The sequence below is a fragment of the Arvicola amphibius genome, chromosome 6, assembly GCF_903992535.2.
Source record: "Arvicola amphibius chromosome 6, mArvAmp1.2, whole genome shotgun sequence".
NCBI lineage: Eukaryota > Metazoa > Chordata > Mammalia > Rodentia > Cricetidae > Arvicola > Arvicola amphibius.
In genome coordinates this window covers 133155454-133169558 of record NC_052052.2, presented here as the reverse complement: position 1 = coordinate 133169558, position 14105 = coordinate 133155454, and the positions used below count along the sequence as shown (strand labels likewise).

The 14105-nt window shown below is 39.0% G+C and overlaps 1 pseudogene; it reads right to left on the bottom strand.

Annotated features, from left to right (window-relative positions):
* Positions 1-5250: 5250 nt before the first annotated feature.
* LOC119818182 lies at positions 5251-5344 on the bottom strand (annotated as a pseudogene).
* Between the last annotated feature and the right edge of the window lie 8761 nt (positions 5345-14105).

The following is a 14105-nucleotide window of genomic DNA, read 5'->3' as shown; positions in this document are numbered from 1 at the left end:
AGACAATTATCATATGTACTCACTCATAAGTGGTTTTTAAACATAAAGCAAAGAAAACCAGCTTACAAATCACAATACCAGAGAACCTAGACAACAATGAGGCCCCTAAGAGAGATATACATGGATCTAATCTACATGGGAAGTAGAAAAATACAGGATCGCCTGAGTAAATTGGGAGCATGGGGACCATGGGAGAGGATTGAAGGGAGGGGAGCAAAGAAAAATGTATAGCTCAATAAAATCAATTGAAAGAAGAAAAGGGAAAAAATGACCTTGAATGATCTTTTCTTTCTTTCTCTTTTACTTTTACTTTTCTTTTCTTTTTTTTGGGGGGGGGTGTTCAAGACAGGGTTTCTCTGTAGCTTTGGAGCCTGTTCTGGAACTAACTCTTGTAGACCAGGCTGGTCTCAAACTCACAGAGATCCACCTGCCTCTGCCTCCTGAGTGCTGGGATTAAAGGCATGCGCCACCACCAACCAGCAGACCTTGGATTTTCTAGATTGCAAAACAAATGGGTATTATACCATTATAGATCACCAAGATAAGATGAGCTTATTGTCTATAATCTAATCTTTATACTTAATTAAATAAATGAAGGAAGAGGGAAGGAATATTGCATGGAACTTGGCTAACGCTTTATTCTTATTCTTTCTCTCTGCTGAATTGTCTCCTATCTTCCTTACCTCAGTACATTACAGCTTCATTCATCAGCTGTTTAAATAAATCATCAAGTTCATCAGGATTATCATCAAGTATCAGCAAGCACTATTCATTTACACCAAAACAGTGAATTTATCTGCCTCCCCAAATTCCAGTAGCATATTCTCAATCTAAGCCTTGGCCTTGTGAATCTTTGCTGTTACTTTTCCTGAGACGTGAATATGTCTATTTTTCCCATGTAGAGCACCAACAACCAAACAAAGAAATGATTCCACCCAAGTCTAGCTTGGAAACCAATTAGTTTATTGGGTTTACTTATTTGGAGCATATGTGAGAAGTGCGAATGACCCCCAAAGTGCTGACAAGTCCCATCTGGGCATGGGTGACATTCTCCTGAAAGCTGCTAAGTTGGAGTCCTTCCTTCATTTTTCACCTTCTACCCTCTGTGTCCTCCAAGGACATGGAATTCTGGGGCAGAATTTTGTGCAGGAAGGACTTGGGGCAATTAGGGAAGGAGTGGCTGGAACCTCAGTTGAAGGTCCAATGACACCCCTACCTCCACCCCCAGTGAGGGAACGTTAACAGGCCCAAGTTTGTTGAGAACCTCACACAGGTTCTTGGCTGTCACTTTGACTACATTTGGAATTAACTAAAACCCAAGTGACTGGGTACACTTGTGAGGAATTTGTCTCAATTAAATAATTAGAAGTGGGAAGACCCACCCTAGATTCCAGATCATTTATGGTGGGAAGGTCCACCATAAACCCGGGCTACACCTTCTGGTGATAACCTAATGCTGTGTGCGGACAAAGGAAGGAAGCTCTTGCTCTTTGCCGGCCTCTTCTTCTCGTGCTCCTGCGGGCAAGTCCATCCCTTCACTGACAGTAGAGCCGACTCTACTGTCAAAGCACAGTGCCATTCTCTAGCTGCAAACCATGTGCCTGGAAAATAACACTTCAAATAAAGTCAAACTTTTTAACATGCCTTGTCACGGCCTTGATGATTCGAGCCCTGCTGATGTCAGTCTCTGCTTTCAGGCACAATTCAGTGAAGCACGAGTGTGTGTTCATGGTAATCCTCAAATATGCTATGCTTTTTCTTCTCTGGAGGCCTACAATTTTTCTTATTTCTCCTGCACAAATTTCTCTTCGTTGTGACTACAACTCATTTTTTTCAGACACTGTCTTGAGCATCAGTTCCATGAGACCTCTTATCTGAATGGTGGCTTTCCTTTGGTTCTGATATACATGTGAACTCATCTTTCCTGTACTTTTTTTTTTAAACAATCTGTTGTTTTCCTAATAAAACACTGGACTGTAGCCGGGGTAGTCAGTTAAAGGAAATGTGTATTTTAATTGGCAGCTGGACAATGTTTACAATCACTATAGAAACAGGTCTCAAGACATGCCTATAAGGAATCGTATAGACTAGGTAAATAAAGGTAGGAAAGGTCACCCTAAATGTGAGTGACACCATTCCATGAGTGGAGGCCCTGGACTGAATAAAAGTGAGAAAACAAGCTAAGCACAAAGATTTATCTCTCTCTGGTTCCTGGTTGCATAATGCAATGTGACCAGCTGCCTCAGACTCCTGCTGCCATGCCTTTGCCACAACTAACCCTTCCCTTCTTTCCCTCCCTCCCTCCCTCCTTCCTTTCTTCCTCCTTTCTGTAAGTTACTTTTGTTAGATAGTTTGTCATAGAAACAAGTCAAGAAATTGATTCAGTAGGAAAGATTTATTCTGACTGAATCTCATGGATTTCAGGATGTGGTCTTTGGCTCCTTTTTCCTAGGTGTGTAGTGAGGCAGGACATGGAGGGTGGAGGAAGCATGCTAGAACAAAGCTGCTTATCCCTCTCTACTCAGAAGTAGGAGAGAAAGAGAATGGGGAGAGACAGTCAAGGGTTGGGCAAGAACAAGATGTAGTCCCCAAGTCCTCTTCTGTCACCTGGGCTTTGCCTCTTAAGCTTCTATTGCCTCCAACCAGCCCATCTAATTGTGAACCCATCAATAGGTTAATCATTTGATGAAGTCGAGATCCCTCAGTGATGATGGAAGATACAAAATAATCCCACACTAGCTCAGAATTGAGTATAATTAAGGGTTATTTATTGAGGGGTAGACTCACAGATCACAGTCCTCTGCACAAACAGGGAACAGGAACCAAATCCAGCAGCCAGCTGGAAGAGAGAGCAAGCATTCACTTTATGGCTGCATTTATAATATAAGAGGCCACACCCAAATGCGCTGGTATCTTAAAAGCTACTGGCTGAAGGACTTCTTACAGCACCTCCCCATTTTGTTTAAATAAGAGTCTAATAGAAAACTATATACAATAAAAACAAAATCAAGTATAAAAATTAGAATTACAACCAGTATAAACAGTATCAAGCAAGAAACATAAGCTAAATGTTTCAATAATTATCCTATTCTAAGGAGTCTAAGTCTTATATTAGAAATAGGTTGGCCAAGTCATGAGAGGAAAGTAACTATGACTATCTAGTCTTCAACCCCATTGAAGACCCAAGAAGGGAAATAATATTACTTGAGAAACCAGGAAGTGAAATCAAGCAACTTCCAAAATGTGCAATAGACAGAGACAACTGGCTACCTGGGCAGTCACCCAAAGTCTCATTTGCAACGTTGGAGCCAAGGCCTAGAGTAACTGACAGACCATTTTCAGAGGCAGGAACATTTTCAAAACTGTCTTACACTGTCTTCGCAAGATTTGACAGTCTTTTTTCTTGTAACTTGCTTGTCCTGTCGGGACACCGTGCATTTTGTCAGTGGTCAAGGCATGGGCAGTTCCTTGCCCAAAGGCCAGTTTTGCCAAGAAGAAAACAAGCTCCAAGTGGAGTGTCTTTGGTGTGTTCAACATTCTCTCAGGAATAGATCGGTGCTGCCAGGAGCAATCATGTCTTATGTCAACAGAACCCTAATTTATTTAAATGCCATGTTCTACAGTTCTTTGAAGTGGTTCAAGATTACCAGTCTATGCAGAACACAATCTCTAAGTATCTAAAGAACTTGATTAATCTAACTCTAAGTATGGCAAACATGATGACTATCAACCTATAATTCTTAATACCTATATGACTTAAAGACTTAGACTTTATATTAGAATGTTAAACATTCTTTAAACAACTGTGCAACAAATGAGGACAATGACCTCAAAATGTAAACAATGTATAAGTATCTTCATCAGAGGTAGAAATGTATATTGCAATATGATATATATCCTAAAATTGTATCACTATACAAAATGTCTTAAGCAGAGGTAGAAGCATACATGCATACAATATGACAAAATAACTTTGCTTATGTGTACAAATATTATAAACAGAATTAGGAGCATATTCAATATAATTTGAATTTGTATCAGTATACAAGAATCTATACCAATGTAAATTGCCTATAAATAGTAGCTCACAAGTCTTCACTCTATTACTCACTATTATTATTAGTGAGAGTAAACTCACACTAGTCTACCTATTATCCCATTCAATTTCCCTCTCTTTTTTTTAGAGAGAGATCCCTGAGTCTACATAATTTCTACCCCAACCCCCAACCCGAGAGGCATGGAGCTGAGATTTTATGTTGGGCACCAGATAATGATGGAAGTTACAAAATAATTCCACACTAGCTCAGAATTAAACATTATAAAGGGTTATTTATTTAGGGCCAGACTCACAGATCACAGTCCTCTTGACCAACGGGGAACAGGAACCAAATCCAGTAGCTAGCCAGAAGAAAGAGCAAGTGTGCGCTTTACATCAGCATTTATAGTATAAGAGAGAGGCCACACCCATGTGGGCTGGTATCTTAAAGGCTACTGGCTGAAGTAGTTCCTGCAGCACCTCAGGATCCAGTCACTTCCCCCAAATTCTCAGCTAGCAACCAAGCCTTTTGCACACGGGGGTGACATTTTAGCAGTCAGTATATTCACTAGCATTACTAGACTACAAATGACTTTGCGATTAGATCATACCTCTCCTATCATTCTGTACTTAGGCCCTGACAATTCTGAACAGAGCAATAGGTATCCATGAAGTACATTTGGTGAAATCATGTAACAAGATTAGAAACTTGAAAACATGGAAACATTAAAATCATGGAGGACTAAATTTCATTATCTACACATATGAAACTTCAAAGGGCTAAAAATTTAATTAAAAGTAAAGAAAGTAGGAAGGAGATATGAGCAGAAAGCAAAGCCCTTGAAGGAGCTGGCGCAGACTTGTCAGCATGGATTGTGGCAGCAGACACAGTATCAAAGAAATACTTTCGATGATTATCTTATCCTAGTAAGCTTTTGCCTTTTTTTAAATTAAATTTGTGGTAACCCCATGCTATGTAGATTCTTCATAGTTTTGTGTTTTTTTTTTTTGAGAACAATTAGGACTGCTCATTTCAAAGTTCAGGCTACTAAGAGAGATTATAGGCACAGCCAACAAACTAACTAAAGAGAAGACGATTAGAAAACCCTCATTCATTTTCACTATTTGTTATATTTCAGCTTTTAAAATGGTGCTCAAAACAAAATATTAAACTGAAGTTTTAGATAATACTATCAATTCCTACCTTTCTGTGTATAAGTTGGCTACATGATATAATTTAATATAATATCAAATAATGTGATATGTATGACTTTACACTTGATCTTAGCCAAAAGGCCGAGAAGCGATTATGTATGATTATGATTATATGCTACAAAGATTTTTTTAAAGATTTATTTATTTCTACTTCATGTATATGAATGTCTGCCTTCATGTATGTCTGTATGTTAATGCTTATGGGTTGCTGGTGGAGACCAGAAGAGGGCATTGACTCCCCTGGAAATGGAGCTATAGATTGTTGTGAACTGCCACATGGATGCTAGGAACCCAACCTCCGTCTTCTGCCGGAGCATCTCATACTCTTACCTGCTGACCCATTTACCAGTCCCTGCAAAGATTATTTTATAGAATGATTAACTGTCAGTAAAGTTTGCAGTTCATTGTAATCCTCATATGTCTTAAGTGCGTTGTTCTAAAACATCTACATGTAAGGCTAACAAATGAGCCTACAGTTACTGGTGGAAGCTTCTGTGTACCTATGTGCGTCTTCCATCAGAGGGCAGTAAAGGACCAGTATGATTTTGTTCTTATCATGTAATCAATCTCAACAGTCGTTGGCCCATCTTGTGAAAATGGAAATATTCAAAGAGGGGAAACATAGCACACACTTACCATTTTCCTTCATCCCTGGGTTGTCTTATATGCTCTACTGTAGGTTTTATTATTTCCTGAGGACTGAGATATCAGAGATAATCTGTTGATTAAATGTTTGGTTCTGAGTCAGTAGTCAGTATTTGAATTGTAGAATGATTTAAGGGCTTTGTAATGTGGAAAGATTACTTGTGTTTTCTGAGCCTGTCAATCATAGATGGACACTTTTTACTTTAGGAAGTCTCTGCAAAGAATTGGCCATTACTCAGTGGTGACTTGTGTTTTTTAGCTAAGTCACATACATTTATATACTGACCAATTTGTTCATATGCCTCCTAAAGTTCATAAAATAAATGAGTACTATGTTAATCTTATTTAATTAATTAATCTCAAATGCCACATCTTAATTTGGGCACATTTTAAAACTTTCTAAATGAGTAATGAAAAAATAATAATATTGAAGGTTTGTTTCACTTTCTTTTGTTTTTAAATATTTATTTATTATGTAATCAATATTCTGACTGTATGTCTGCAGGCCAGAAGAGGGCACCAGACCTCATTACAGATGGTTGTGAGCCACCATGTGGTTGCCGGGAATTGAATTCAGGACCTTTGGAAGAGCAGGCAATTAACCACTGAGCCATCTCTCCAGTCCTTCATCTTCTTTTGTTTTGTTCTGGTTTAGGAGTTTGTTTGTTTTTGCTTTTCCAAGACAGGATCTCACTATGTAGCTCTGGCTGGCCTTAAAATCCCAGAGATCCTTCTGCCTCTGCGTCCCAAATGCTGGCATTAAAAGTATCCACCACTATGTTCAGTTTTATTTTAGCTTCTTTTAATTCTCACAACTTGATTGTGGTAATTGATATTTCTCCTTACAGTTACTACATTGCCTTTGTTAAATTTTACTATTGTTTCCTTCACATGTACAATTTTATTGACTAGATTCTCTTTTTCAATCTGTTGTGCTTATATTTTTACTAGTCATTTACTTTTCTATCAACTGAAGCACAATTAATAAAATCTCAGAGAGAAAAATTGGGATTCAACCTGAAGGTCAGAAAAGCAAAATAGCCACTGGCTTTTACCTCGACCTCAGTCCAAAAATGGCAATCCTGCCTCAAGGAATCTCAGAACAAGACTGAGACTGATAACTGTCTTCTCCCGTTTTATAATCCTCTCTACTGGGATTAAAGGTGTGTGTCATATAGACAGCTTGGTCTATAAGGCTGGCCAGGGTGGCTGTTTTACTCTTCTGATCCAGGCAAGCTTTATTTATTAAAATAAAAATGAAATGCCACTACAATCAATAGTGTGAATTAATCAGTATTGCATCTTCTCAGACTTGCAAAGTGTTATACCCAGATCCCGAAAACCAACAAGGAGACCAAGTTTCGTACGTAAAAGCAAAGAGCCTTTATTCTACACAAGTTTGCAAACTTGGACTCTCCGTGTGTCCAACATATTGCAATTATCAGCCCCATCTCAGTTAAAGTTGGGTTTTTATAGTATTAAAGGTGGGGATGAGGCATTTCTAAGGTTCAGGACACCTGATTGGCTGACATTTGTCTAGGGTGTCCTGGTGAATGTGTGCTGGCAGATGAGCCTAAAAACAAGGTTGGAACATTAGGAATTTCCTTTGGATGGTCTGTTTCTGGGTGGTGCTTGGGTAATCTCAGTTTGTGGTCCTTCCTGCAACCAGATATTGCCTCAGGGAAAATTACTGAGACTCAGGCCTCTCTATTAAGCTTAACATGGCTGGGTCATACGTAAAGAAGATGCTTAATATAGCCAGATTTCTCTTTCTACCTCTTTCTTATATTAAACCTTTATTTTAAGAAAACTTTAATCTGAGATTGCTATTGTAATGGATTAAGTAAAATGCTGCGGATCTGGGCTGGCCTAAGCAGGTTAGGTTGAAACCGAAGTTTCTGAGCATGTCTGTTTTGTGCTGGGGTAAGAGAATACTGCGGTTTGGATAATTTCTAATGAACACAGGTTCAACGTAGAGTCTGGGAAGCTCAAGGATAAGGGGCTGCACCTGATGACAGACTTCTTGCTGTGTTTCACCCATGAATAGAAAAAGAAAACATGAAGGTAGAAGAAATCAGGAGATCGGCTGGCAGCCAGAAGCACTGTCTCAACCAGCATTAACCCATTCACAAGGGCACAGCCATCATGACCAAAGTACTTCCCTTTTAGTCCAACTCCCAGCTCTGTTTCTTGGGGAGTATGCTTTCAATATATGCTTTGGGGAGGGGCACATTCAATCCATAATAGCAATTTCCATGTCTACCATGATCCATTCGGTGCTTTACCTGGAAGTCTTCTGTTTCCATTCCTTTTGTTTTTAGTGTATGTTCTCTGTGTCTTGTCTACAATCCCTGAAGTATTTCTTAAAACCACAAGAACTTCTGCCTTTCTTAACTATAAAACAGGGGAGCTATACATTTTGTGATAATGGTAATGTATATTATAATTCCAAATTTAAAGAAGTTTCCTGATTAATAATTCAAAGTTGCTTTTATTCTAACATGTGTTCAAGAATATCTGACAAATAAAGATTTTTAAATTTCCAGGCTCTCGTGTACTTGTACAAAATGCTTCAAATCTTTATGCAGAGTAGTGCTTACGCATGGCTCAAAAGTCTCTAATGAAGTGTTCCACAGCACACTGAGCATACTAGAGTTGTTCATTGGTTCCAACTCCATTTCAACTTGACTATGGATGTAAGATACAAAGATAACTTTTTGTCAGATACTTTCAATGCTATGATCCATCAGGGCCGTCTCACTCTATGGTTCAAGTTGGTCTTGAACTCATGATCCAGAGGCTTTAGCCTCTGGAGTACTGGGATTACAAGTTTAATCCCATTTTGTATTCTTTTTTTAATTAAAAACTTATTATTTTTTGTGTTTGTATGTGTCTACATGAGTTTATGTGCACCATATGTGTGCAGGAGCCCGTGGAGGCATCAGATCCCCTGGTGCTAGAGTTACAGTCAGTTGTGGGTGCTGCCAACTGAACCCAGGTCCTCGGCAAGAACAGTAAACACTCCTAACCCCGGCGCAATCTTTCTAATCCTATCCGTTTCTATTTTAAAATATCTGCTTTGTAAGCGGAAGTCAGAAAATTAGTTGGTTCAACCATCTCTATCTTAGATGAGAAATCATAAAATGCCAATGAAAGTGAGTATTTTCTTTTGTGTTCCTTAAGTTTATAGAGCTGTTTCCTTCACGTGTGTCTATTTTGCCACCATCTTCCCCAGAAATTCATGGAGCTTATTCCTATTTCAAAACCCACTGTGTCTTTTGTTCCTCTTTCCAGAACCCTCTTTTTTCAACATGGTTTACCCCTCCAGCCCTTGGTCTTAGCTCAAGGACCCATTTTCAAGGACCATCCAGTCTGAGGTCATCTCCCATTCCTAATTTACAAGCTTCCTATTGTCCTGTTTCATTTCCCTGTCATAATTAAGATAATACTGTAGATAACTGTTTCTTTTTAAATTAAGTTTTTACGAGTTTGTACAAAAGTATGAGTTTTCTATGATTATCCACCTTCCCTGTCCTTCTACTTTACTTCCCTTCTACTTTAGTCCTTGACCACTAAATTAGATAGATATAAGTGGTAAACATCAAGAATCGTATCTATTTTTTTTAAATATTTATTTGTATTATGTATACAATATTCTGTCTGTGTGTATGCCTGAAGGCCAGAAGAGGGCACCAGACCTCATTACAGATGGTTGTGAGCCACCATGTGGTTGCTGGGAATTGAACTCAGGACCTTTGGAAGAGCAGCCTGTGCTCTTAACCTCTGAGCCATCTCTCCAGCCCAAGAATCTTATCTATTTTTATCGACAGTTGTTTCCCTAGCATTTGACAGTACTTAGCATGACAGGCATATGGTAATATTTGTTTTATTAATTTCAGAATACTTTAGATTCTTTGACTAAAGTGGCTTTAGGTTTTTACATGAATTTATCCAAATCTTAATTGTTTTCATTATATTTAGACCAAAAAAGATCTATGTCCATTGTAGGACTACCCCTGTTTCAACCATAAGATTTATCCTATCTTAATTTAGGATTTAAATGTATCCAACAGATAGGGACTGAATCTACACACTGACCAATACTTATGAAAATTTGAGGGTCAACAAGATGACTCAGCAGGTAAAGGTGTCTGTCTCACAAGCCTGACAGCTTGAGTTCGAACCCCAGATCCCACAGTAGAAGGGTAGAATCAACTCCTGAAAGTTAACCTTTGACCTCTGCACAAGCACCGTGGCGTGACATTATCAATAATAACGATAATGATAATAATTTTAAAAGAAAAATTCAGATATCTGGCTCATTTTCACAGTTTGTTAACAAACATTTAATTGAGTAGAAAAAAAGCATCTTGCCCACACTGAAAGCAGAAGGCTGTCAGAAAGAGACAGGTCTTTCTGTCTTGGAGAGGAATCCCTGCCAGCTATTGTCTGTCATGGTGATGCTGAGTTCTCTGTCTGAAAGTGAGAACTCCTGGCTTCCTGTGTTTTCTAGGCAATGGAGATTTGTTTAAGACCTGTGTTTTTTTTTGGAGGGAACATTTCCATGGTTACACTAGTCTCTTCTTTCACCCTTGAAAAAACAAGAGCAAGTGGAATGCCCCAGTTCTCGGAACACTGCTGCACAGATGTCTTTCTATCTGCCCACACATGAAATTGGGGAGCAAGTTCTGTTTCCATGATTTATCCCCTCCAGTGCCTCTTTTAAATGAAGCAAGGCTTAGACTGGCAAATTAAACAGAGAATGGTCTATGTTATATAAATAGCCTGAACTCATGTAGGATAGATTTAGAGGTATGGTATATGAAGGGAGAGATTGTTTAGGGGGGCAGAACTAAATTATAGCTCCGGGCAACAAACACAAATGTATGGAGAATTAGTTGTGTGTTCAGAAAGACTATACTGAGTTTAAAAATTGTGTTTTGTATTTTAAATATAAAGTTTCATGTTAGACTGTTAAAGTAACCATGTACATTTTTATTCCCACAGAGCAGCAAAAACTCACTGTTTCTTGGATCTGAGTGTTGTTTACTGCTGCTCCACCAAGTCTGGCTGAAGAGTGTGCATAGTCAAATCCATATGTTTCTTCCATGAGCATTGCAGAGCATTTGCATAGATATTCGTGAGTTTATACCCATGAATTAATTTCAAGATATATTAAGGGTAAGAGATAACAATACTTGCATGGGAAGGAATGACCAAGGAAAGGTTTTTAAAATTAAACTAGGGAAATATATACATCTTATATACATATTAAATATGTATATATAAAAATTAAATTATACAAATAAAATTACATATACAAATAAAATTAAATTATATGCATATTAAAATAAAACTTTAGAGGAACATATTATATACAATGTATTTTTATATATAGATACATAGATTCATATATATCTCTTTTTTTTTTTTGGTTTTTCGAGACAGGGTTTCTCTGCAGCTTTAGAGCCTGTCCTGGAGCTAGCTCTTGTAGACCAGGCTGGTCTCGAATTCACAGAGATCCGCCTGCCTCTGCCTCCCGAGTGCTGGGATTAAAGGCGTGCGCCACCACCGCCCGGCGATTCATATATATCTTACGTACATATTTATTCCATGTATACAGAATATACAGAGTATATATTATATATATGCATATATACACACACACACATATATATATATATACACACACACATATTCCTTAAAGCAAAGATAGGTAGGGAAAATGGCATCCCTGTAACCCTGGCTGCCTGAAATGCACTGTGTAGAACAGGCTTGATTTGAACTCACTGAGATCTAGCTATGTGACTCAGCCTCCTGGGTGCCGAGCTTAGAGGCCTGCATCTTCATGCCCCGCCTTGGCTCATATTTTGAGGGACTATGCACCATAATTTGGGAAGGCATGGGGGCAATCATTTCCATGGCTGTGAGAGGGTGTAGCTATGATTCCCCACCTCCTCATGACTTTGCAGATTAGAAAACAGAGACCAGGCCGAAAACAGGACCAAGCTGTGAACCCCCATCCCCACTGGCCTACTTCCTCCCACAAAGCTCCATTTCCTCCACATTCTAAACCTCCCCAAACAGCCTCACCAGCTGGGGACCAAGTATTCAAACATATGAATCTATAGTGATATTTCACATTCAAACCATGAAGACTCAAGCATGAACACTGCCAACAATTTGAATACTATACTATAGTTTTAATTTAAAATTGCATGTCTGCGAGAGGGTGATTTCTTGTCTTTGCATGGTAGTTAAAGCTAGCTTGTTATTACAATGGCCATACCCATGTGGATTTTCTGCTCTGTGTATGCTCTATTATTCGCTTAGAAAATGTGATATTGTGTCCTTGGGCTATTAAAAAGGACAGCTATTTAGAAAGAAGGTTACATGTAGCTATTCAGGCTTCAGAAATATTTGCCCCAGTGAGCCATTGGCTGTATTTATAATTCTACGGTGTCGACAACAGCTGCGCTGCAAGTCATTTGTCACCTTCATACTTTCAGGAACATAAGATCTGTAATTAGGTTCCTTTGAAAGGTATAATAGCATCATTTTAATTGGGCATGGATTTCACTTCAACAAACTCAGTAAGGAAAAACATTTTTGGTCAGGAGATCAGTAAACATTGTATGGGTTAATGAATGCGGTGAATCTTTCAGCTTCATAGACACAGACAGTCTCAACCTTAAACTCTTGATACACTGAAACCTACTGCTATGCAGCATGACCTAATTCTTATCAGTGTCCAACAGTCCTCCCTCTCCTGCATTCCTTCCTTTCTTCCTTCCTTCCTTTCTTCCTTCCTTCCTTCCTTCCTTCCTTCTTTCTTTCCTTCCTTTGTTTCTTTCTTTTATTTTTTGAGACAAGGTCTTGCTATGTACCCTTGGCTGGCCTGGAACTCTCCTGAACATACCTTTTTTTTTTTTTTTTTTTTTTTTTTTTTTTTTTTTGCGTGTTCATATTGGGCTTCATGATCTAAGTTGATGAAGATGACTGACCAGGTCTCTTCCTCTAGAGGGCACCAGATCTCATTACAGATGGTTGTGAGCCACCATGTCATTGCTGGGAAGTGAACTCAGCACCTTTGGAAAAGCAGGCAGTGCTCTTAACTGCTGAACAATATCTCCAGGACCCTAGAGCTCATAGAAATTGGCCTACTTCTGCCTCCCACTGGTGGGATTAAAGGAGTACACCATGCCCACTGGAGTTCAGTAAACTATTAATGGAAGTCATAAATAATGTAGGCCTTCTGAACTGTTACTCAACTAAAATATGTCTCATTACCAACATCTCTATCCCTTGATGTGGCACACTGAATAAAATATGGGGCAGTTACCTCCAAAGCCTTTCCATTTATTGTATTCTTAGTTTGTCTTCTCATCTTTCTTCTCTTTTGTTCTCTTACAGTATCCCCCCCCCCCACCGCCAGGAAAGACCATTTACCTGGGGCTTAGCCCAACAAAGTCTAGTACAGAAAAGAAAGGAAATGCTTAGAGGGGAGGCTGCTGGGGCATGATGTGAGTGATTGGTTCATGGAAAAGCTTCTCCTGAACTGCTCAGCGGGGTCTGTGGTGTTGATATCATGTGTCATCCCTGCCTGGCAAGCTCCAGACTGCCGAAGCTGATCCGTGCCGCTGTCCTCATTCCTTCACTTAAGGACTAAATAATGTGGAACATTCAACATGGAGAGTCACTCTCTCATTTTATAAAACGGTGTGTGCAGTTTTTAAATGTACACAGTGTATGACATACCTACATGGTATGAGCTGTGTGCCTCCAGAGGGTGGAGTCAACACAGTAATTCAGCCAATGCCACTTGGAGATAAACTTTTAGTTGACTTTTGAGCCTCTCAAAACATTTAGTACTTAATTATAGAAGTGGCCCTCTGCAAACTCTTTACCACTAAGCTGTATCTCCCATCCTCTCTCTTTTTAAATTTTTATTCTATTTATATATTTACTTATTCTTGTTTTAATTTTAGTCATTCTCTCTCTCTCTCTATCCCTTGAGAGCTGCAGTTATTGGTGTTTGCCACCATGCACAACTGATAATTCCATTTTTTAAAAAGGTCGTATAGCTGGCATGGTAGCTCATGCTTTTAATCCCAGCACTGGAGATACAGAGACAGGCAGATATCTGAGTTGGAGACCAGCCTCATTTACATAGTAAGTTCCAGGCCAGCCAGGGCTACATGGTAAGGCC